This window comes from Pipistrellus hanaki, assembly GCF_964339955.1.
Source record: "Pipistrellus hanaki genome assembly, chromosome: X".
Lineage (NCBI taxonomy): Eukaryota > Metazoa > Chordata > Mammalia > Chiroptera > Vespertilionidae > Pipistrellus > Pipistrellus hanaki.
Window position 1 is genome coordinate 76,369,128 of NC_140524.1, and position 24,945 is coordinate 76,394,072.

Genomic DNA, 24,945 nt, shown 5'->3' on the forward strand with positions numbered 1-24,945 from the left:
AAGGCAGGTAAATGGGAGGTAAATGGGAGGCAGAGCCTATATGTCCTTGTTTAAAATGTATTCTGTGTTATTTCTAAATTTTGAGCCATTATTATCCAAGTAATTTTGCTCCTTGTCTTAAGTTTTGTTTTTATGCATCCAGTATAACATTTATATGCCAGGAACAAAAGCTACAATATTAAACCAGTAACATTGATTAGGAACAGAAAAAAATGTCTAACACTAAACAAGGAAGGGTCCAAAGCAAACAAGCATCCCAGCCAACTGAAAAACCCCTTACATGAATTATTATTTTTATTAAGCTAGTTATATGTTTTTTTCCTTCATCCACTGTAACTTGTACTTTATGATATGTTTGGTTAGATGAGTTAAAACTTTCTACTATTTTATCATCTAGAAACTCTAATTTTACTTCTGGGCAGTTAGTTTCATCCATTCCTATATTTAGACATTACTCATCTAAAATACTCATTTAGAGTAGATCCATATATAATTCTTCTAGAGGAATTATTAGGGAGGTGTTCTTGAAGGTGTTTGTCTAAGATGGGTCCTTTATAATAAATATAGCCAGAAAAAAATGTAATGTACCAGAGCTTATATTGATAATAGAAGTCCAGTGTATGCCCAACAAAGCATTCATTCATTATCATAGCTGATAATCAGAATATTAGTTTAGTAGGTGGGAAAGATTTACAGGTACCTAAGTTAAAATTTTTCATGTCTAATAAGGGAAGGGGTCTGGAGAGACAGATATTTTTCCACTAGGAAACCATAAGAAAAATAATAAAAATCACTTTATATACATCCAATCAATAACAATTAGGTGATATAAGAACAAAGTTTGAGCATCATTAATTTGTGAGCATACAGGCCTTGTTGAAGTCTTGGAATAGCTACCTGCCTTCTTCAAGGCTGGTAGCTTCTCATCCTTGAGATGAAGGCCAGTGTCAGAGACAGGGGCAAATGTCTATCTGTGGTTAGGCACCTGATAAGGTAAAGTCTCTTTAACACTGTTGTAGAGAGTCTTTCATTAATGTCTTTCCCAATGGACAAAAACCTCCCACTTGTAAATTGTGGTCTTTGAATCTTTGTCTTTTGGGAATACTGTGAGATGAAATGTTGCTAATTTATCAGTTCCTTTAATGCAGAATATCTACTTTTTAGTTCCTTATATTGGGAGAAACAAAACATTGAAAAATCATCAATATTTAAAACAGAGTCATAAGAATAATAATTCATTTAGTCCCATAACTATTTTTGTTTATCCTGGTTATTTGCCAGTATTTTTAAAAATGAATTTAGTTATTCTTTAGAGTTCTATAAATCTCCATCCTGGTAAAATATATGACCTGCTTAAGAGCCTGTAACTTGAGGTCAGGGTCCTTTTCATGGATTTTTCTAAAGACATAACATATGCATCAGAGTAAAACAATTTCTTTCTATGAGTGACAAAACTTAAAGTGGCATGGTTATAGATTTTATTGTAATATAATTGATAAAAAAAACTTTGCTTTTCTATACGATATAACATTCCAAGACAATAATTTCTTGGTAAATAATTACTGTGAAATGGCATGAAAATAATATAAGGTCTATATATATTTAGTTACAATACGTAATGTCAGCATATAGAAAACAAATAACATGTAAACATTTAAAACGTTACATATGCCTTTTTGGAAGTATTCATTGAGCATTGGAAATAATTCATAAACTCCCAATATGGAGCACAAATATCCGGAGTATCACTGCTGGACTCCCTCCACAGGAAATCATCACTTTTGGCTTCCCTGGTGTTGCTGACTGAATACCTGCTACCACTGAATTTCCTGTTTGAACTTGGCTCTAAATCCTTGCAAGTTCCTTTCTGAAGATCAAAATTTCTATAACATCCATTTTAACAAAATATATGTATTTTGGAGTTATTATTAATTTTTATTTGGCAAACTTCCCATGTAATTGCAAATATATTAAATAGGCCCAATTTAGTTTAAAAATATTTTTTAAGATGAGAGAATAAACCCTTGAGGCATTCCAGGGCCCATTGGAATGACTAAAAGTCATCCTCTCAGTTAAAAGTCTCTTAAAATTCAAACTTTGGGGAGGTTTCAGATATACTTAACCAAAAGATTGTATCATAAACTCTTTGTAAATCTAAGTAAAAACATATTTTAAGGTAATAACTCTAAAAGACTAAAAATAAAAATATATTTTTTTATTATTCAAATTTAAACCACTTTTAATATTAAATATTTTGTCCAGACCACAGAATTCTGCTTAATTTATAGCATTTAATCATTTTTAAATTATGACAATAGAATAATATATCCAAGTAATGCCATCTGGAGGCTAAAAAATTACCACACATAATACACAGACAAATAATATCACACAAAGAACATATATACGAACACCATACACACAAATCAAATTACTATTTTTTCCCAGAGAAAATGCAAGATTTAAAAAATATATTTTTTTATTGATTTCAGAGATGGTGAGGGAGAGAAAGATAGGAACATCAATGAGAGAGAATCATTGATTGACTGCCTCTGACACGCCCCCTGCTGGGGATCAAGCCCACAACCCAGGCATGTGCCCTTGACCTGAATCTCTCCTTATCAGGTGAATTGGGCCTGATTTGACCAGTAAAATATGTATTGCCCCATAAAATGCCCTAGTTGAAAGAGAACAGGTTCTGATTTTAAAAGAGCCATTGGTTGCTTAGATTTGCACAGAAGCCTTACATTGAGGGAGAAGGAAAGTTAGTTGGGTAGCGTTAAGAACAGATAAAATAGCCCCAGTATCTACAAGGGCTTTAGTAATTTCCCTTTTATGATAATTTCAATTTATCCTAAAGTATTAATAAGGAGAAAGGGAAACACCTTCTCACAGTCCTCAGAACATCCATATTTTCACTAGAGTTCATTTACTCTTTGTAAATCCAATTTTAGTTTTCTGCAATCTTTCTTATGGTGACCTGGCTTTCGACAACAAAAACAGAATCATCTGCAGTTACACAGCAGACTTTATTTAGTAATTCTTTTGCCTTGCTCTCAGAAAGCAGGAGGTGAAATAATTGGAACAGATCAGAATAGCCAATTTCCAAATCAAGATATGCTTTGTATATATTCATTCACTTAAATTTAAGAGTTAGCCTTTTTCTAATTTTTGCATGCAAAATATTAATTTCGGTACCCAAAGACAACTGCATTTTGACCATTTTTAAAGTTAATATTTTGTAGTTAAATCTTCTCATTTCTGTAAAGCACTTGCAAGTAACAGCTTCCTATTAGGAGAATCAAATGAGGGCTGGGGTTTGGAAGTTTTGGGCCATGTTAATTTTAAAAATTTTATTTTTTGGATATCTGCAGTCTGATTTGTCATTGCCACAGGCTTGGATTAAAAGCTAAGGCAAAATAGGTGAAGGGAGTTGAAAAGTATAAATTTTTAGTTATAAAATAAATAATTAGAGAAGTGAATAGGGCAGCTAGCAGGATGAAGGTGAAGGAGAGGGTGTGAGTGAGGGGGTGAAAGGAGAGTGGTGTGTGTGTGTGTGTGTGTGTGTGTGTGTGTGTGTATGAGTGAGGGACAGTTAAATACGGCAGGAGTAGCAGGGGTTGACAGACCAGGCTCTCTGGGACAGGGAGCACCAACCACTTCTATAGGCACTCCGCAGCTTCAGGGCTCAGGCACAATGCCCACACCATCTTGAAGGGCAGAGGGGCCTCTTCTAGGAACTCATCAGCACCACCACTCAGACAGGCCTTGGACACTACCTTCAACCCTGAAGCCACTCCAGCCAAAATCCTGCTGCCCCACCTACAGACCCGCAGATGCTAGGATGTCCACCTCCAAAGGTGCATAGCTCCTGAAGCAGTAAGTGCGACTTCCCCCTCCCCAGCTATTTAACTTCTGGTCACCTCAGTCGCACCTTTCCAGCATGCAGGCTTCCTGAGCCCACCGCCCCACAGGCCACTCTTGGGTACCGCTGTGAGCCCCTGCTAGGCGTACTCATATCCAAACAAGGGCACACAGAAATTCTGAATCCCCCCTTCCTAGCTGCCTGCCCACCAACACCACGGTCACGTAGCTTCAGCGCAAGGGCCCCTCTTAGTGCGTGAGTGTGCCACCCTGACAAAGGACCCATGGTGCCTCTGTGAGCTGCCATTGGATGCACATGAATCCAACCAAGGGTTCAAGGCCGCAGGCAGCAAAAACAGTCTTCTCACTCCACAACTGCCAACATCCTGACACCACAGTTGCACTTTTCCAATGTGCAGGGTTTCTGAGCCCTCCGCCCCACAAGCTGCTCTTGGGTGTGTGCCTCTGTGAGTCCCCGCTGGGTGTGCTCATATCGAAACAAGGGTGCACAGCCCCAGGAGTAGAAATTCTGACTTCCTCCCCTCCCAGCTGCCTACCCACAGACACAATGGTCATGTGGCTTCAGCAGCACTCTCAGTGTGTGAGTGCACCACTCTGGCAAAGGGCCCCAGTGCCTCTGTGAGCCGCCACTGGGGAAGCATAAATCCAACCAAGGGCGCAAGGCCCCGGCAGCAAAAACTGAGTCTTCCCACTCCACAAATGCTGACCATTGGCCACCACAGTTGCACTTTTCTAGTCCACAGGATTCTTGAACCCTAGCACCTGGCAGGTGGCTCCTGTAAGCTTCTGTGAAGCCCCACTCAGCACGCTCATATCCAAACAAGGGTGCACAGCCCCAGCAGTAGAAATTTGGACTTCTTCCTCTCCTGGCTGCCTGCCCACAGACACTGCATCACGTGGCTTCAGTGCAGGGGCACCTCTAGTGCACTACCCTGACAAACGGCCCCAGGTGCCTCTGTGAGCTGCCACTGGGCGCACATGAATCCAACCAAGGGCACAAGGCCCCAGCAGCAACAACTGAGTCTTTCCACTCCACAGCTGCCAACCTCTGGACACCACATTTGCACCTTTCTATTGTGCAGGCCTCCTGAGCCCCACCACCCCAAAGGCAGCTCTTGGGTGCTTCTGTGAGCCCCTGCTGGGTACGCTTATATCCAAACAAGGGTGCACAGTGCCAGCAACAGTAACTTGGTCTTTCACCTTCCCACCTGCTTATACAGAGACACCACTGTCACGTGGCTTCAGTGGGAGGGCCCCTCTGAGTACGCTGCCCTGGCAAACGGCTCCCAGGTGCCACTGGGAGCTGCCGCTGAATGCAATAGAAAAATCCAACAAAGGGTACAAGGCCGCAGCAGCAAAAACTGAGTCTTCCTCCTCCATAGCTACCCGCTGCCAGACACCACAGTTGTGCCTTTTCAGTGAGCAGGACTCCTGAACCCTACAACACTGACAGGCATCTCCTGGGTGACTCTGTAAGCCCCCACGGGGCACATGTGAATTCAACCAAGAGAGCAAGGCAGCAAAAATTGGGACTTCCCCTCCCTGGTTGCTTGCCCCAAGACACTGCAGTTGCTCCTTTCCAGCACACAGGCATACTGAGCCTCCTGCCTCTATAGGCGGCTCCTGGGTGCCTCCTTGAGCCCCTGCTGGGTGTGCTCATATCCAAACAAAGGCACACAGCCCCTGCAGTAGAAATGCAATCTTCTCCTTTACTGGCTGCCTAACCATAAACACTGCAGTTGTGTGGTTTCAGCATGTAGACCCACTGAGGCTGCTGCCCCAGCAGGTGACTCTCAGGTGCCTCTGTGAGCCACCATTAGGTGCACTTGTATCCAACCAAGGGAACAAGGCCTTGGCAGCAAAAACTCAGACTTCCCCCTCCTTGGCTGCCGGCCTCCAATCTGATCCAGCATGCAAGACCCCTGAGCCCATTCCCCTGCTAGGCGGCCCCTGTGTGCTTCTCTGAGCCACTGCAAGGCACAACCCCAGCTGCTGGCATCCAGTCTCCAACATACAGCTCATTGGCGCCTCTGTAAGCAGCCACTGGGTGCGTGTATCCAACCAAGAGTGCACATCCCCTGAAGCAGAAACTGGGACTTCTCCCTCCACAGGTCCAGTGGCACACCACAATTGCTCTGATCTAGCGTGTGGGCTCCATGAGCACACACCCCTTGAATACTGCTCCAGGGACTCTCTGTGAGCTGCCACTGGGTATGTGTATCTCCAACCAAAGGTACACAGCTCCCTCAGCAGGATCCAAGACATTCCCCTCCCAGCTACCTACTTCTGGACAGCTTGATGAGTTACTGAGGGCTTGCTTCCCTGGACAAGGTTGCATTGTTTCAGCCATAGTCGCCGAGATTCCCACATCCCCAGCTGCTGGATCCTGAACCTGCCTCAATCACAGAGTACAAGACACCCACCCCCACTGTCATTGGCTCTGGGACCCTTGTAGTGAGATTCAAAGTGATGCTAATCCAGCAAGAGTCACAGCACACCAGCCAACGTCACAGTACCTGAGCCACAAGCACCAAGACTCCTTCCTCTCAGGTCGTGGACTCTGTGAACCCACAGTGAGCACATACCAGTGAGACCTCAGACAACCTTTTCCACAAGAACTGGAACCATGATCACATCAAAATCAGCTTACACAATGAAGCCAGGGGTCATCACATTGCCAATCCGTGACAAGACTTCATCCACGAATAAGAAACTAACATTCAAGATCCAAATACATTAAGGGAATCCAAATAGCTCAAGTAGGGAGCTCAGCTAGATCACCAAGCTCAGGAGACCTGAGAGACTGCACCTCTAGCACCCCGCCCAAAGTACCTAGGTAGCAAAGCAGTTAGATCTAGGATGCAGAAACAATTAAAACTTTACAGCAAAGCATGGGGAGGGGAAACAAAAAACAAAAAAATAAATAAACAAATAAAAATAATCCCCAAAGGAAAGAAACAGAGGAATCACCAGAAAGGGAATTAAATGAAATCAAAGCAAATAACATGTCAGAGAAATAATTGAGATTAATGGTTATAAGGATGCTCAAACGGCTGGATAAGAAATATACACAACTCAATGAGAATTATAAGAAACTGAATGAGAATGTTGTCAACATAAAGAAGAACTGAGGAAATGAATAATGACATAGCTGCAATAAAGAACACAATGGAAGGCTTAAACAATAGAATAGAAGAAGCTGACGACTGTATCAACAAATTAGAAGACAAGGTAGGAAAAATCACACAAACACAGCAGCAACTGGAAAGAAAATTTGAAAAGCAGGAGGAGAACCTAAGGGAGCTTTAGGACAACATGAAATGAAACAATATCTGCATAATAGGGGTATCAGAAGGAGAGGAAGTGGAGCAAAGAATAAAAAACCTGTTAGAAAAATAATGACAGGAAACTTCCTTGATGTTTGGTGAGAAAAAATTCACACAAGTCCACGAAGCACATAGAATCCCAAACAATGCCAGAACCAGTTTGGCTCAGTGAATAGAGTGTCAGCCTATGGACTGGAAGGTCCCAGGCTCGATTCTGATCAAGAGCATGTACCTTGGTTGCTGGCACATCCCCGGTGGAGTCTGTGCAGGAGGCAGCTGGTCGATGTGACTCTCTCATCAATGTTTCTAGCTCTCTATCCCTCTCCCTTCCTCTATGTAAAGAATCAATAAAATATATTTTAAAAAAAGATGAACCCCAAAAGACCAATACCAAGACACCTCATAATTCAATTGGCAAACATTAACGACAAAGTTAGAACCTTAAAGGCTGCAGAGAGAGACAGAAAGTTACCTACAAGGGATATCCCATTAGAATATCAACTGATTTCTCAACAGAAACACACCAGGCCAGAAGTGAATGAAATAAAATATATGAAGTGATGCAAAGCAAGGGACTGAATCCCAGAATAATCTACTCAGCAAGGTTATCATTCAAAATTAAAGGTGGAATCAGGAGCTTCACCGACAAAAAAAGACTAAGAGAGTTTATTACCATCTAGCCAGCAATGCAAGAAATGCTAAAGGGACTGGTACAAAAAAAAAAAAAGAAACAGAAAGACAATAAGACACACAAACATAAAGAATAAAAATGTCTACAAACAAGTACTTATCAATAAGAACATTAGATGTAAATGCATTAAATGCTGCAATCAAAAGACACAGGGTAGCTGAATGGACAAGAAAATATGACCCATATATTTGCTGTCTGCAAGGCACCCACCTAAGAACAAAATATTCACACAGACTGACAGTGAAGGAATGGATTTTTTTTTCCAGGCAAATGGAAATGAGAAAAAAGCTTGGGTTGCAATACTTATATCTGACAAAATAGAACTCAAATTAAAGGCAATAACAAGAGATAAGGAGGTCAACTTCATAATACTAAAGGGATCAATTCAACAAAAGGATATAACTCTGGTAAACATGTATGCACCCAATACAGGAGCACCCAAATACATAAAACAACTTCTGGAAGATATCAAGAGAGAGATCAACAGCAATACAATCATAGTGGGGGACTTTAATACCCCATTGACACAACTGGATAAATCCTCTAAACAAAAAGTCAGCAAAGAAACAGAAAGCCTAAATGACTCAGCAGATCAGATGGACTTAATTAACATCTTCAGAACATTTCATCCCAAAGCTATAGAATATACATTTTCCCCCCAAGTGAATCCTGGGCATTTTCAAAGATAGACCACATATTAGGACACAGGCAAAATCTCTTCAAATTCATGAAGTTATAAATTATTACAAGCATCTTCTCATATCACAATGGCCAAAAAAATAAAAAAATAAACTACAATAAAAACAATGAAAAAATCAAACACTTGGGTCTAAATAGCATGCTATTAAACAATGATTGGGTTAGAAAAGATATCAAAGAAGAAATAAAAAGCACCCTGGAAACAAATGAGAATGAAAGCACAACAATCAAAAATCTATGGGACACAATAAAAGCATTCCTAAGAGGGAAGTTTATAGCTCTACAGGCCTACCTCAAAAAAGAAGAAAAGATGGTAATGACTTATCTAACCTTGCAGCTTAAAGATTTAGAACAAGAGAGCAACAAGAAAAGCCCACAGAAGCCAGAAGGAAGGGAATAACAAATATAAGAGCAGAAATAAATGACATAGAGACCAAAAAAGACAAAGAAACAAACAAAAAACAATTGAAAAGATCAATGAAACCAAGAGCTGGTTTTTTGAAAGGATAAATGAAGTTGATGAACCTCTAGCCAAGCTCACCAAGAATCAAAGAGAGAGACCCAAAAATGAAAAATCTGAAATTAAAGGACAACTGACCCCATAAATATACAAAGGATTGTAAAAAAAAAATACTAAGAATAATTCTATACCAACAAACTGCACAACCTCTATGAAATGGATATATTCCTAGAAAAATACAACCTTCCAAAACTCAATCAGGAAGAATTAAAAAACCTGAATAGGCCAATAACTACTGAACAAATTGAAACAGTAATCAAAAAGCTTCCAGCAAACAAAAGTCCTAGATGGGATGGATTCACAGGGGAGTTTTCCTAAACATTCAAAGAAAAACTAAAATCAATCCGTCTCTATTTGAAAAAATTCAAAAGGAACGCACACTTCCAGGTTCTTTCTATGAAGTTAGCATTGCCCTAATCCTAAATCCAGATAAAGAAACTACAAAGAAAGAGAATTACAGGCTAATATCCCTGATGAATATAGATGCTAAAATCCTCAACAAAATTCTAGCAAACTGGATCCAGCATTACATTAGAAAGATCATACACTGTGAAAAGTGGATTTTATTTTAGGGATGCAAGGACAGTACAATAACTAGAAATCAATAAATGTGATACATAATATAAACAAATTGAGAGACAAAAATCACATAATCATATCAATTGATGCAGAAAAGACATTTGACAAAGTCCAACACCCTTTTCTGATAAAAACATTCACCAAAGTGGGAATAGAGGGATCATACTTCAACATATTAAAAGCCTTATATGACAAACCTACAGTCAACATTATACTTAATGTGCAAAAACTAAAACCACTTCCCCTAAGAACAGGAACAAGACAGGTTCCTGTCACCACTCCTGTTCGACATAATACTGGAAGTGCTAGCCACAGCAATCAGACAAGAAGAGGAGATAAAAGGCATCCAAATTGGAAAAGAAGAAGTAAAAGTGTCCTTATTTGCAGATGACATGATACTAGTATATACAGAAAACCTTAAAGATTCCATCAAAAAATTATTAGACTTAATAAATGAATTTGGCAATGTAGCAGGATACAAAATTAATGCCAAGAAATCTATGACATTTTTATACACCAATAGTGAACTTACAGAAAGATAGATTAGGAGCTCCAGTGGCGCAATCGGTTAGCACGCGGTACTTATACAGAAAGATAGATTAAAAAACCAATCCCTTTACCATTGCACAAAACAAAAATTAAGATACCTAGGAATAAACTTAACTAAGGAGGTAAAAAATCTCTAATCAGAAAACTGCAGGACACTGAAAAAAGAGATAGAGGAAGATATAAACAGATGATAGAACATACTGTGTTAATGGATTGGTAGAATCCATACTACCCAAATATCCATACTACCCAAAACAATTTATAGATTCAATGCACTCCTCATTAAAATACTAATGGCATATTTCAAAGACCTAGAACGAACGCTCTAAAAATTTATCTGGAATAAAAAAAGGCCCCAGATAGCTGCAGCAATCCTGAGAAAGAAGAACAATGTAGGAGGGATATTAGTACCAAGCTGTATTACAAAGCCACTGTCCTCAAAACTGCCTGGTACTGGCACAAGAAACACATAGAGACCAATAGGATAGAATAGAGAAGCCAGAAATCGACCTTAACCATTATGTTCAATTAATATTTGGCAAAGGAAACAAGAGCATACAATGGAGTGAAGACAGTCTCGTCAGTAAATGGTGTTGGAAAAATTGGAGAGATATATGCAAAAAAATGAAACCAGACCACCAACTTACACCATACACAAAAAATAAACTCAGAATGGATAAAGGTAAGACCGGGAAATCATAAAAATCTTATAGGAATCCACAGGCAGCAAAACCTCAGATATATGCCAAAGCAATATCTTCGCCAATACAGCTCTTAGAGCCGAGATTGGCAAACTGAGGCTCACGAGCCACATGCAGCTCTTTGGCGCCTTAAGTGTGGCTCTTCCACAAAATGCCACAGCCTGGGTGAGTCTATTTTGAAGAAGTTTAAGTTTTAAAAATTTGGCTCTCAAAAGGAATTTCAATCATTGTACTGTTGATATTTGGCTCTGTTGACTAATCAGTTTGCAGACCACTGTCCTAGGGCACTACAGAGAAATAAACAAGTGGGACTACATCAAAATAAAAAGCCTCTGCAAAGCAAAAGAAACCATCAACAAAACAACAAGAAATCCCACTGCATGGGAAAATATATTTGCCAATGTTATTCTCGATAATGGTTTAATCTCCATTTACAGGGAACTCATACAACTTAACAAAAGGAAGATAAATAACTTTATCAAAAAAATGGGCAATGGACCTAAATAGATACTTTGTGAAAGAGGGCATAAGGAAGGCCAAGAGACATATGAAAACATGCTCAAAGTCACTAATCATCTGAAAGATGCAAATCAAAACAACAATGAGGTACCATGGCACACCTGTCAGTGGCAATCATCAACAAATCAACAAAGGACAAGTGCTGGCCAGGATGCAGAGAAAAAGGAACTCTTTTGCACTGCTTGTGGGAATGCAGACTGGTGCATCTACTGTGGAGAATAGTATGGAGTTTCCTGAAAAAACTAAAAATGGAACTCCCATTTGACCCAGTGTTCCCACTTCTAGGAATATATCTCGCCTCAGTCCCCCAGTCCCCTTAGAAATCGACCCTAACCACTATGCTCAATTAATATTTGGCAAAGGAAACAAGAGCATACAATGGAGTGAAGACAGTCAGTAAATGGTGTTGGAAAAATTGGAGAGATATATAAAAAAATGAAACACCATTCAGAAAGGATATATTCACCCCTATGTTCATAGCAGCACAATTTACCATAGCTAAGCTTTGGAAACAGCCTAAGTGCACATTAGCAGATGAGTGTTTTAAAAAACTGTGGTACATCTACACAATGGAATTCTATGCTGCTGTAAAAAAGAAGGATCTCCTACCATTTGCAACAGTGTGGATGGACCTGGAGAACATTATGCTAAGTGAAATGAGCCATTCAGAGAGAGATAAATATCACATGATCTCACTCATTTGTGGACTATAATGAACAACATAAAATGATGAACAAAAACAGGTCCAGAGGCAGAGAAGCATCTATCAGATGCTCAAACCTCAGAAAGAAGGTAGGGGAGGGTGGGAGTAAGGGTGAGAGATGAACCAAAGGACTTGAATGAATGCATATAAACCTAACTAATGGACACAGACACCAGGGGTGAGGGCATGAGCGGGGGTGTGCAATGGGGGGGATAATGACCAATATGTAATACCTTAAGCAATTAAAACAATATGAAAAAAAGTGCTGAAAGTCAGCACCCTTGTCTTGTTCCTTATCTAAGAGGAAATATTTCCAGCCTATCACTATCAAGTATAATGTTTACCTGTGGGCCATTATTAAATTGAGGTATGTTCCTTCTATTTCCATCTTGTTGATATTTTTTATCAGAAATGAATGTTGAAATTAACATATCTATTGAAGTAATCATAGAGTTTTTGTCTTTCATTCTATTAATGTTATACTAGAGGCCTGGTGCATGAAATTTGTGCATGAGGAGGGGGTGTGCCTCAGCCCAGCCTGAACCCTTTCCAACCTGGGATCCCTCAGGGGATGTCCAACTGCAGAATCGGGCCTAAACTGGTTGTCAGACATACCTCTCACAATCTGGGTCTGCTGTCTCCTAACCACTCATCTGCCTGACTGCCTGATTGCCCCTAACAACTCTGCCTGCCAACCTGATAGCCTCTAACCACTCCCCTGCCTGCCTGATTGATGCCTAACTGCTCCCCTGCTGGCCTGATCATTCCCAACTGCTCTCTCTTGCTGTCTCAATTACCCCCAACTGCCTTCCCCTGCTGGGCTGAGGGACTGGGAAACTGAGGCTGAATGAGGCTAGATGCTACAGGGACTGGGTGAGATGTGGCTGAGGGGACTGGGAGACTCTGGCTGGATGAGGTGGGGCTGAGGGGACTGGGAGACTGAGGCAGGATGAATTGGGATTGAGAGGACTGGGGAACTCTGGCTAGATGAGGAGGTTGGGAGGTGGGGGGAACCATGTTGTGCTGGTGTGCAGGTAGCAAGGGAAGGAGGAGGTGGGGATTGCCAGCCAGGTCTAGGGACCCTACCTGTGCACTAATTTCATGCACCAAGCCTCTAGTATATATATATAAAAGCCTAAGTGACCATCTGACCAGTCAACTGTCCGTCCAATAGCTATGACATGCAATGACCACCAGGGAGCAGATGCTCAATACAGGAGCTGTCCAGCAACAGCAACTTTGCAGAGTGTCCTTTTGCACTCCAAGACCCCTCGGGGGATGTCAGATTGCCAGTTTTGGCCCAATCCCCACAGGCCAGGTAGAGGGACCCCACCTGCCAGAGGGACACTGCTCAGTCCACAAACACCCTTGGTGCCCTGGAGCCACCTCACGTGCAAGGGACCGCAGAAGGTTGGCTCCAGGGCATGTCTGGCCCGACTTGCCCAGCCTTGCCCTACTAGCCATCTTCTAATTAATTTCCTTTCAATGTGCATGAATCCATGCATTGGACCTCTAGTATAATAACAATTGAGTACTTTTCTTGTAATCCAGATCTACTAATGAGAATAATGCATCTGTGTTAGTTGGAGGGTATTTAGTTTAACTGTGGCTGAATGTTAGTGTTCCCAATCATCAAAACCAATTTCAAGTGTTTATCTATTAATGTTCATCTGTAAATATCAAAATCGTGCCAATTGCAAAAAAGGATATTGAGAGATATTTACAAAAAGTTCTGACATATATTTAGATAATAAATGTGTGAAAACAGATATATTCAGTTACATACTATCATAAGAATCATAAATTATCACTTCCCTTCTGAATTTCATACTGGAGGAAATAATGATATTTTTTCTGAAAGACCCTTATGGAGCCCTTCTAATTGTGGTCACAAGTTTATAAGCAATATATGAAATTGAAGAAACTTATTTTCTTTCTCTTATTTATTTTTATTTTTTGTATACTCAGCGACCCCTTTAGATTCTTAGAACAAGAGCCAGGTAAAATGTAGGCATGAAAATGATGAATTTGATGTTTTCTAATATGTTTTATTGTGGTCCATTTGAGGCCTTTCAGTATACTTCTGAAGGAAACACACACACACACACACACACACACACACACACACACACCTCCTTTGGGCACCCCAAGGTTACTGGGATACTGAGCATGTACTCTGAATAGGCCACATAGGAAAGTTTTGGAGTCACAGATGGTTAGTGGAGCTTAAAGAAGTTTTACAATATTTTAACAAACCAAAATTAAACTCGTCAAAATGCAAAGGAGATTATTTTTATTTCAACTTCCTCTTCCTCTGAATTGATCACTAACTTTACTCTCAGGGTGTGTATATGCTAATTTTCTTCTCATTCAAAACTTAAATTCTATTTATGTTGATACATGAAGGATTTTGTTCATTTATTCCTCATTTATAAATGCTTACTTTATACAAGGCACTGCGTACCTCCTAGGAATGAATTAGATAGGATTCTTACCCTCAAGGAACTCACAAATCACAACTTAAAATGTTACCCAAGTTAGGTGGTCTTTAATTGAAATTAAAGTTTTCATTTGGAGAGCTGGACTGCCAACTCTTGGCATTTTGGGAACTAAGGAGAAACATTTTAATGACACAAAAATCACTGCTGCATGACTTAACTGCTCTTAAAAAGAGGTCCATATCCTGCTAATACTCCAGACCAGGGAAATCACATAATTATTTATAAAATAGACTGATAATTTTTAAGCTTTACCAAGTACAATTGATATAAAAGGGAAGTATCCTTAATCTGATTAAATTGCATATCCTTTGAAGTAAAAAACTGTATTTTTATACACCATTGAATAGCCAGCACATACCAAAGTGCTTAGGCTTAGAAAATTTTGACTCTAGAAGTGACTTAATAAGAGAGGGCAAAATAACTCTATAGGTCAGTTCATGTCCTGGGTGTCCCTCACACAAAAGTGCTTGAAAGTGCTCATGGGACACCTAGAGAGCCATCTGATAGGATCTTCCCTCTCTTCTTTTTAAAATAGATTAAAGGAGCCTTTCACAAAGAAATTAAAAGAGGCTTATGCAGCTGGCATGTAACCAAAAATGGCTGTCTTTGGTTCACATACCAGTGTGAGCTTTCCTATGTAGCTTATTAATAAATTAGCCAGCATATGATTGATTACTCTATGCAAAATTGTATGTTTAATATTATATAAAGCATGGAAAAACCAAAGTATTCTCATGCAAGAAGCAGTATAATTTAGTGGAAAGAACAGAAGTTTTAGAAGGAAATGATTTGAAATCTTGGCTAAGCTACCAGAGTTGTATAACCTTGAAAAAAGTATTTCAGGAAGTTTTTTAAGCCTCATATTCTTCATCAGTAAAATGGGGATACTAATATTCATATGAGGTTGCTCTAAGATTACATGAGATAGTGTATGCGCTTTGATTTTTCAATGTAGAACTAGATTTTTAGTTATTTCAAGGACCCTGTGATTTACATCTCCATATTAATCCACCACCCAAAATTTATTGTATATTGTAGGTATTCAATAAATATTTATAAAATTATTTAACAAATTAAATATATTTGTACAGAAACAGATTTATCTTAGCTAGTTTTCCAAGAAACAACAGTAAAGCAAATTAACAACTTTTGCATTTTAAGAGGACCTACCACCCAGGTAATAATTAAATAAATCCTCATTCTAAAATAAATTATTTAAAACCTAGATTAATATTTTGTACACATATATGAAAGCTTTAGCATTCCATGAAAAACTATAGCTTAGTTTTTAAAAATAATTTTAAAGTTATTTAAAAAGAAAAGAAAAACTTGTGTCGGAGACAATGCAATAAGTTTGAAAAACAACTACACGTGTCTTGAAAGCTCATCAAAAACTGAAGACTGAAAACAGGATGCTCACAGTTCAGTTTCACAGAAATATGTTAGAGAGATTAGAATAGATTAGCTTGTTCTGGTCTAGTTAAAACACCATGAAAGATAGCTCAACTGCTTCTAATCAAACATTTCAATGAGTATAATACGTTTTTCAATGTAACAAATTTATCCGCACAGTAATTTTCATTATTTAATGGTGCCAAGAACAAGTAAATGTTTTTTAAAGGAGGCTACAAGTCTATCTCTCTCACCGCCGCTTCTCAATAGGTGAACAATACTGGAACTTGTTTGCCTGTTTTACAGAAATAAGTTGTTTTTCATTCACAAAATTGTGAAAGAAAGAAGCAGGGTGGGTTCAGATAAAGATATATTAAAGGGAAGAATCATTCAAATTGGAGAAAAGATGACCATTTTACAATGTCAATTTATATATCCCCAATGCATTTATATGGACAAATTAACTTTTGATTATTAGGTAAACTGTCTTTTAGTTTTTCCACTTCTTCCTTCCATGTCCAAAAGTCTAAAAAGTTGTGGAGGAACAAAAATCCCAATATGTTAAAAAAAATTGTTGAGAACAAGGGTCATGACTTATTCATCACTGTACCACTGAGCACAGTGCATTGTAAGTACTAGTTGCTTAATAAATACATGTTGAATAGATGAACATTGCTCTATTTCTTTTTATGATAACATCATTGACAGAGGCTCAACTTATAACCATTGATCTCCCCATCTCTTTCAGTTCCCCAATCAGTTGGACACAAAATACAGTTGTTTCTTCTTTTGTAACATTTCTCAAGTCCATTCCTTCCTATAGTAACCTCCAATCTGATCTGCCACAGTTTACAGGGACACAGTGAAGTAGTCTTCCATCTTATTCCTTTGTGGTATTTTAACACACACCTTACCAAATCTTGTTTACTCACACCAAGCAGGTTATAGGAGTTCAGGACATTTTTCTTCTCAGAACACTGGTAACAATTATCCTGTGTAACTGATATGGAATTACTGCTCTATCATGTGCTATGAGGCTTTTTAAAAAACATGTAATTCTCATCACTCATTTCCCTTCCAGTTTAAACTAAATTTCTGGGTACTAAATCTGTGTCTAGTTTAACTGTTATTTCAATTTATTTGACTCTTGGAATGATGAATCCCAATCAGTTTACTTATGTCTATGTATATATCATATATCATCTATTCATCTGTCTCTTACACATTTCCCCAAAATAAACTTGAAGGCAGTTTAATAGAAATATTCTAAGTGTGACAGTTAAAATAAACATTAAATTAACGATAAAAACTCATTAATAGTTTTACCACAATTTTTAAAATATTTATTATTTAAAGTATTACGAATAGTAGTACATATATATTTTAAGAGTTTTATGAGTCTATTGAAATCCATCTTTTGAATCAAGATTAAGATCTCCTGATTTACATGAAAAAAAAAAAGAAAATTGTAATTGATGAAGGGGACAAGAAATTTAAAACACTAAATTCAGTTCTAAATGCCCTAGAAATTAAGGTGGGAGCAAGGTAAACCTAGTTGGCTATTTAGTCACATTGTCAGAAGATACTACAAAAGGATTATCACATCTGCTCTTTATATTAAAGTAGCTGATCTCCTGAATACATCGTTTTGATGGAACAAGTCAGCCTTTTCCTTTCCAATAACATAACTCAATTCTTTGTACTGAGTTTTTATTCTCAATTACAATTTTTAATTGCTCATGGCCTGTTCAGGACACTTCTCAACTTTAAATCTTTATCAACTCATGCTTGGATTATTAAAATTATCCTGACTGGTTTCCTTTTATTAAAATTATTTTAATGAAATCATTAAAATCCCCTATTTCTATATTAGTTTCAGAAGATTATTAGAAAGAATTTGAATAGGGCCATCTTTATCCCATCTGGTTCTTCTAAAAATTAGGAAAAAAGTATCTCTTTCAGTCTAATATAGTTCTATGGTTGAAAGGCTTGCTCTGTGAATTAGAAAACTATACATCATCCTCCAGGTAAAGCATGACTGCTCTTAGGAGCACTACTTGGCTTAGATTTCAGCTTCCATGCACAACATGGATAGTAACTCTTTTGTACTGTATGACAATATGCAGCAGCCCTGGGTTTGTTTCATTACTCTTCTATGCTAAATTTTATTGATCTTTCATGGCTTGTAACCATATTATGATAATTTGGTTTTTATTGCATATAAACAGGTCCAAATAATGCAGAAAAGAAAATTTGCAAAGCAAAAGATGGTTCCGGAGAACCACTTAAAAATTTTCACCCTAAAAGTATAGCTACATCAATAGCAAAACTAACATTTTGGTGGGAAATTTATCAGACCTGTTCCAAAAATATTTCATCCAGTGATTTTTAAAGCTTTGTCATGCATTTAATCATGTCCTCAGACAAAAGTTTGTTGAATGGCTATTAGTGAATCTGTCTAATTGGGACCAATTAATATTAAGGTCATGAAATCCTGAAAGGTTTTTTTTGGAATCCTTACCATTTCTTTCTGAGTAATTTTCCATTTTTAAAAATTTTATCTCCCTTACAACCTTTTCCAATATTACTCAAACAACACAGTCCCAATATTGTGTTAATAATTAAATATAATAAAATTAGCACTTTCAAAGACAAGTATATGGAGGGAGCAAACTTAACCCAACATAATGTTTCAAAATTTTTTTAGCCATCTTTATAGGAGACATTATAAAGCATAGTCTTTCTGGTAACTTTAAATTATTCCATTTTGGTGATTCCATAGGTTTTCACTGATTTTTCAAGACAAATCCTATTATTACCACCCTATAACACTTGAAACGCACAATAATATAAAGCATATCAATATGGTCTATACACTTCAATATGTCTTGGAAACATTTATTTCATACTAGAGGCCTGGTGCACGAAATTCACCCATGGGGGAGGGGAGGTGTCCCTTAGCCCAGCCTGCACCCTCTTCAATCTGGGACATCCCTCTCACAATCCAGGACTTCTGATTCCTAACTGCTCACCTGCCTGCTAGCCTGATTACCCCTAACCACTTCCCTGTCAGCCTGATTGATGCCTAACTGCTCCCCTGTCAGCCTATTTGCCCCTAACTGCCATCCCAGGCAGGCCTGGTCACCCCTAACTGTCCTCCACTGCAGGCCCAGTCACGCCCAACTTCCCTCCTCTGCAGGCCTGGACCCTCCCAACTGCCCTTCCCTGCTGGCCATCTTGTGGAGGCCATCTTGTGTCCACATGGGGGCAGCCATCTTGTGTGTTGGAGTGACAGTTAATTTGCATATTCCTCTTTTATTAGATAGGATAGCCAGCTTAAGTATTATATTTTACTCACATGCATGCATACATACATATACACAAAAATAAAAGAAATAAGAAGAAAGATGATGATAGAGTAAGGTAGCTATGGATATAGTAGGAATATCAGTGCATTTTTTCAATCACTATATTTTATTGTTTGAATAAATCTTTATTGTTCAGATTATTACAGGTGTTCCTCTTTTTTATTCCCCCCATAGCTCCCCTCCACCTGATTCCCCACCCCACCCCATGCCCTTACCCCTGCCATTGTCTTCATCTATAGGTGCAAGATTTTTGTCCAATCTCTTCCCGCACCCCTCAGACCCCATTCCTCCTGAGAATTGTCAGTCCACTCCCTTTCTATGTCCCTGATTCTATTATATTCATCAGTCCATCTGTTCATGAGATTTTTTATTCACTTTATTTTTAGATTCACTTGTTGGTAGGTATGTATTTGTTGTCATTATGTTGTTCATATTTTTTATCTTTACCTTTTTCTTCTTCCTCTTCTTAAAGAACACCCTTCAGAATTTCATATAATCCTGGTTTGGTGGTGATTAATCCAGAAAGCTTTTTCTTGTCTTTGAAGCTCTTTATTTGACCTTCAATTCTGAATGATATCTTTGCTGGGTAGAGTAATCTTGGTTGTAAGTTTTTGCTGTTCATCACTTTGAATATTTCTTGCCATTCCCTTCTGATATGCATAGTTTCTGTTGAAAAATCAGCTGACAGTCGTATGGGTACTCCCTTATAGGTAACTAACTGCTTTTCTCTTGCTGCTTTCAATATTCTCTCTGTCTTTTGCCCTTGGCATTTTAATTATGATGTGTCTTGGTGTGGTCCTCTTTGGATTCCTCTTGTTTGGGTTTCTGTGCACTTCCTGGACTTGTAAGTCTATTTCTTTCACCAGGTGGGGTAAGTTTTCTGTCATTATTTCTTCTAATAGGTTTTCAATATTTTGCTCTCTCTTTTCTTCTGGAACCCCAATAATTCTGATGTTGGTATGCTTAAAGTTATCCTAGAGGCTCAAAATATCTTCATATTTTTTGATTCTTTTTGTTTTACTGGTTGGGTGTTTTTTGTTTTCTCATATTTCAGATCTTTGGCTTGACTCTTGGGGTCCTTTGATTTACAGTTGAATTTCTGTATATTCTTTATTTTAGACAGTGTATGTTTAATTTCTGACTAGTCCTTTTCCATTTTTTTTTTTTTTTTTTGCATTCTCATTAAGGTCATTGAAGGTCTCACTAAGCTCCTTGGAGGTCTAATCAAGTTTCTCAATGGTTTTTAGAAGATTCTTGAGTAACCTTATAAATGTGGTTTTGAACTCTCTATCGCACAGTAGTTTGCTTTCCTTTATTTCTTTCATTCGTGACATATTTGTCTCTGCATTTTGTTGCTTCCCTGTGTTGATGGAGTGTTTTTCTGTGGTAGGTGACCTATAGAACCCAGTTGTTCAGCCTCTTCTATTACCTAAGATGAACACTCTTGGTGTGCCCCTTTGTGGACTGAGTGAAAAGTCTTGGTGTAGTTAAGCCTTGATTGCTGTTGGAATTGACCTCCAGGCCAATTGGCTGTGAGGACCCGTGGGGTCTATAATGGAAGAACTGCTGTGCTGGAGACACACTTATGGGGCAGGACTGTTTCAATGGGGCTTTGGTGCTCACTGAGTTTGCCTCTTGAATGTGTCAGTTATGGATGTGAGGAGTTGAAATCTGGTGTCATTTCACACTGACCACTAGGTACACTGGTTCCCGGATCTCAAATGGGGTGCAGGTCATTTACTGTCTGAGGCCACCCAGTAGGAACTACAGTGAAAACTATGGTTTTCTCTTTTTTTCTTGGGGTTGGGAAGTTTTGGGGCTATATGACCAGAGCTGCAGTTTGTTGGGTTAAGCTGAGATAGTGCAGGCCATTTATATGCAAAAGCCTCTGTGAGGTGCTTGGGTGGGTTTGTGGATAGTGCGGGGTGGAGTCTCAGGGAGTCACTAGGCTAGGGCATGGCAAACAGCTATGGCTGCCCGTCAGCCCTCTTTGAATCTCTGCATTTCCAAGTCCCCGAGTCCCACGCCTCAGTGCAGTAAACAATGATTGCTGTGTGCACCTCTTCAAGAAAGCCATTCTCACTTTCCGACCCGATGGCAGACAGTCCAGCTTCTCCCCATAGGAGTTTGGGTCCCCAGTGTCTCCCCAGAAACTGTAGTTCAGAGTACTTGGGAGCTTTTCTCCCTTCAGGTTGAAAAAAGCAGTCCACCCAGTCACCAGCCACCAGTCTAATCCACGCGCCTCAGTACCTCAGCTTTTCAGGGCTTGTACATGGCTCAATGCTCTTTTCTTTTTCCTTCTAGTTGTAGAACTTCCACTAAGCCAGCTTTTCTGTGGTTCTGGGTGATAGACATTTTGTCTTTATGTTGTAGTTTTGAAATTGTTGTGTGAGGCAGCAGTTTAGATGTTTACCTATGCTACCATCTTGTTTTCCTCAATCACTATATTTTAAAGAATCAAAGTAAAGACACATGACATTCCATTTAATTAGGTAGAAATAACAGCCATTGCATCCATGGGGTCTATTGGTGAAGTAGAGCATCTTCTGTAACTTTAACATGCTATACAATAACCTCCTGATACACTTCAGATTAATATAAATGAATTCCCTCAGAAAGTAAAGCTCTGATTTACTTGCAGATGAGATGATGCTGTACATAGTGAACTGTAAACATGTGATCAAGAAACTAGTAGAACTGATAAATGAATTCAGTAAAATAACAGGAAAGAAAATAAATATCCAGAAATCAGTTGCATTTTTATAAACCATTAATGAACTATCAGAAAGGGAAACTCAGACGACAATCCCACATACAATTGCATCAAAATAAAACAAAAACATAGGAATACATTTAAGTAAGGATGTAAAACACTTGCACTAGGAAAATGATAAGACTGAAGAAAAAAATCTGAAAGACATACAAATAAATTGAAGCATATATTGTAATCATTAATTGAAATGATTAAGGTCAATAGCATGTGCACACTACCAAAAACAATCTACAGATTAAATGTGATTCCCACCAAGATATCAATGGCGTATTTCAAACAACTAGAACAAATATTCCAAGAATGTATTTAGAATCACAGAAGACTTTGAATAGCCACAGAAATATTGAGAAAAAAGAACAGAAGGTTGGAGGTATCACACTACCTGATAACAAATTATACTATAAGGCCATTGTAATAAAAACAGGCTAGTACTGGCAAAAGAACAGGCATATAGGTAAATGGAATGAAACAGAGAGCTTAAAAATAAACCTATGCCTTTATATTCAATTAATAATATTATACAAAGGAGTAGCAAACATACAATGTAATAAAAACAGTCTATTCAATAAATGGTGTTGGGAAATTGGGCATATATGTGCAAAAAATAAAACTAGACAACTTTCTGATACCACACACAAGAAAACACTAAAAAAATGGGTTAAAGACTTAAATGTAAGACTCAAAATCATAAAATTCTAGATGAAAGCATAAGCAGTAAAATCTCAGACATTTCTCATAGTGATACTTTTTCTGATGTATCTCCTCGGACAAGGGAAACAAAAGAAACAATAAACAAGTATTCTGTAGCAAATAAAACAATTATCAAAAATAATAATAACTCACTGAATGGGATAACATATTCTCTAAGAAGACATGTGTTAAGGAGATAATTTCTAAAATTTATAAATAACTTACACAACTGAACACTAAGATAAGCAACCCTATTTTAAAATGAGAAAAGACACAGAATAAACACTTCTCCAAAGAGGACATACAGATGGCCAATAGACATATGAAAATATGTACAAAGTCAGTAATCATCAGAGAAATGAAAATTAAAACCACAAAGAGACATCACCTAATGCCTGTCAGAATGATTGTATCAACAAAACAAAGAAGTGCTGGCAAAGATGTGGAGAAAAGGGACTCCTCCTGCACTGTTGGTAGGAATGCAGATCAGTTTAGTCACTATGAAAAACCGTATAGAGTTTCCTCAAAAAATTAAAAATGGAACTGCCTATAACCCAGCAATTTTACTTCTAGGAAGATATGCAAAGGAACACAAAACACTGATTCAAAACAATACATGCACCCTTATGTTCATTGCAGCATTTTACAATAGCCAAAATTTGGAAGCAGGTCATGTGCCCATCAATCTATTAGTGGATTAAAAAGACTATGTTCTATTCCACAATGGGATACTATTTGGCTGTAAAAAAGAATGAAATCTTACCTTTTGAGACAGCATGAATGGACCTGTAAAGTATTATTACAATAAGTCAAAGTTTGAAATTTCTTTTGAGAGCCAAATTTTTTAAACTTAAACTTTTTCTAACACCACTTCTTCAAAATAAACTCGCCCAGGTCACAGTATTTTGTGGAAGAGCCACACTCAAGGGGCCAAAGAGCCACATATGGCTCACAAGTCGCAGTTTGCCGACCACGGTACTAAGTGAAATAAGCCAATCAGAGAAAGAGGAATGCCATATAATTTTACTTATATATGGAATTTAATGGCCAAAATGAACAAAGTAGAAACTGACTCATAGCTACAGAGAACGTACTTACTGCTGCCAGAGGAGAGGGGTGTTGGGGGTTTGACTGAAAGAGTTGAAAGGATTAAGAAAACAACAACAAAATCTCATAGACACAGATAAAATTATGGCAATTACCAGAGGGAAAGTGGGATGGGAAAAGATAGAAGAGCATAAAGAGGAAATAATGGGTAAAGGAAATGTTAGCACTGAAATTACACCAGGTGATGGACCAGTGGAGTCAGATCAGATCTTGGTTTAGAAACCTTTGTACTTGAATTTTGGCTAAGAAAGGGTTCAGAGGCAAGCCTCAAAGTAAAAGAGAATGTTAATATAGGATGTCACAGGGGTAGAATAAGTGAGCTGGAGTTTTAAAAGAAAGAGGCAAGGAAAATGCACCTGGTGGAAGGAAGTGAGAAAAGGCATGGGCATGCTCCACAGAGAGAACTACATTATGTCCTCTGTCTTGAGGGTATTTATCTGGAGGTCAGAGGATCCCAGTAGAATATTTATCAGATTTCGAGTTGTTTCCTTTCAGAGTCATGGTCTCTGCTGATTGGTCGGTTTCAGGGAAGGGGGTCATTTGCCAATGCAGTTGATCCTGATGTCAGCCGTAGCTTTGCTCATCTGGTTTTGCTGCTTTCCTGGAACTGGAGCTGAAACACAACTGAAGCCTAGATGTTATCCCTAGGGATTAATGCTTCAGGGAATGATCATGCAAGGACTCACATGGAAGTTGCAGGAGGCCACTGTTTGACACCATGTTCCTCCTCCAAGGGAGTCTATTGAAGGACTAGTAACATGTCAGAGGAGGAAAGATCAGCATCTTGGCAATGGAAATTATGTTCTTTCACAGGACCTCAAAGAGAACATTCTAGGAGCCCACATATGGGAGATTGTGTCATAGTAAGATTTATTTGTTGTGTCAGATGCAAAATCAAAGGAGTGCCTCTGGGTTCCCAATATCTTATCTCCATCCATCCTA

General features: G+C 38.5%; 1 protein-coding gene across 1 annotated transcript in view; it reads left to right on the forward strand.

Annotated features, from left to right (window-relative positions):
* The window catches only part of LOC311614653 (putative P2Y purinoceptor 10), a 76,286-nt gene that overhangs the window by 25,367 nt on the left and 25,974 nt on the right, over positions 1-24,945 (forward strand). The window lies entirely within an intron of this gene.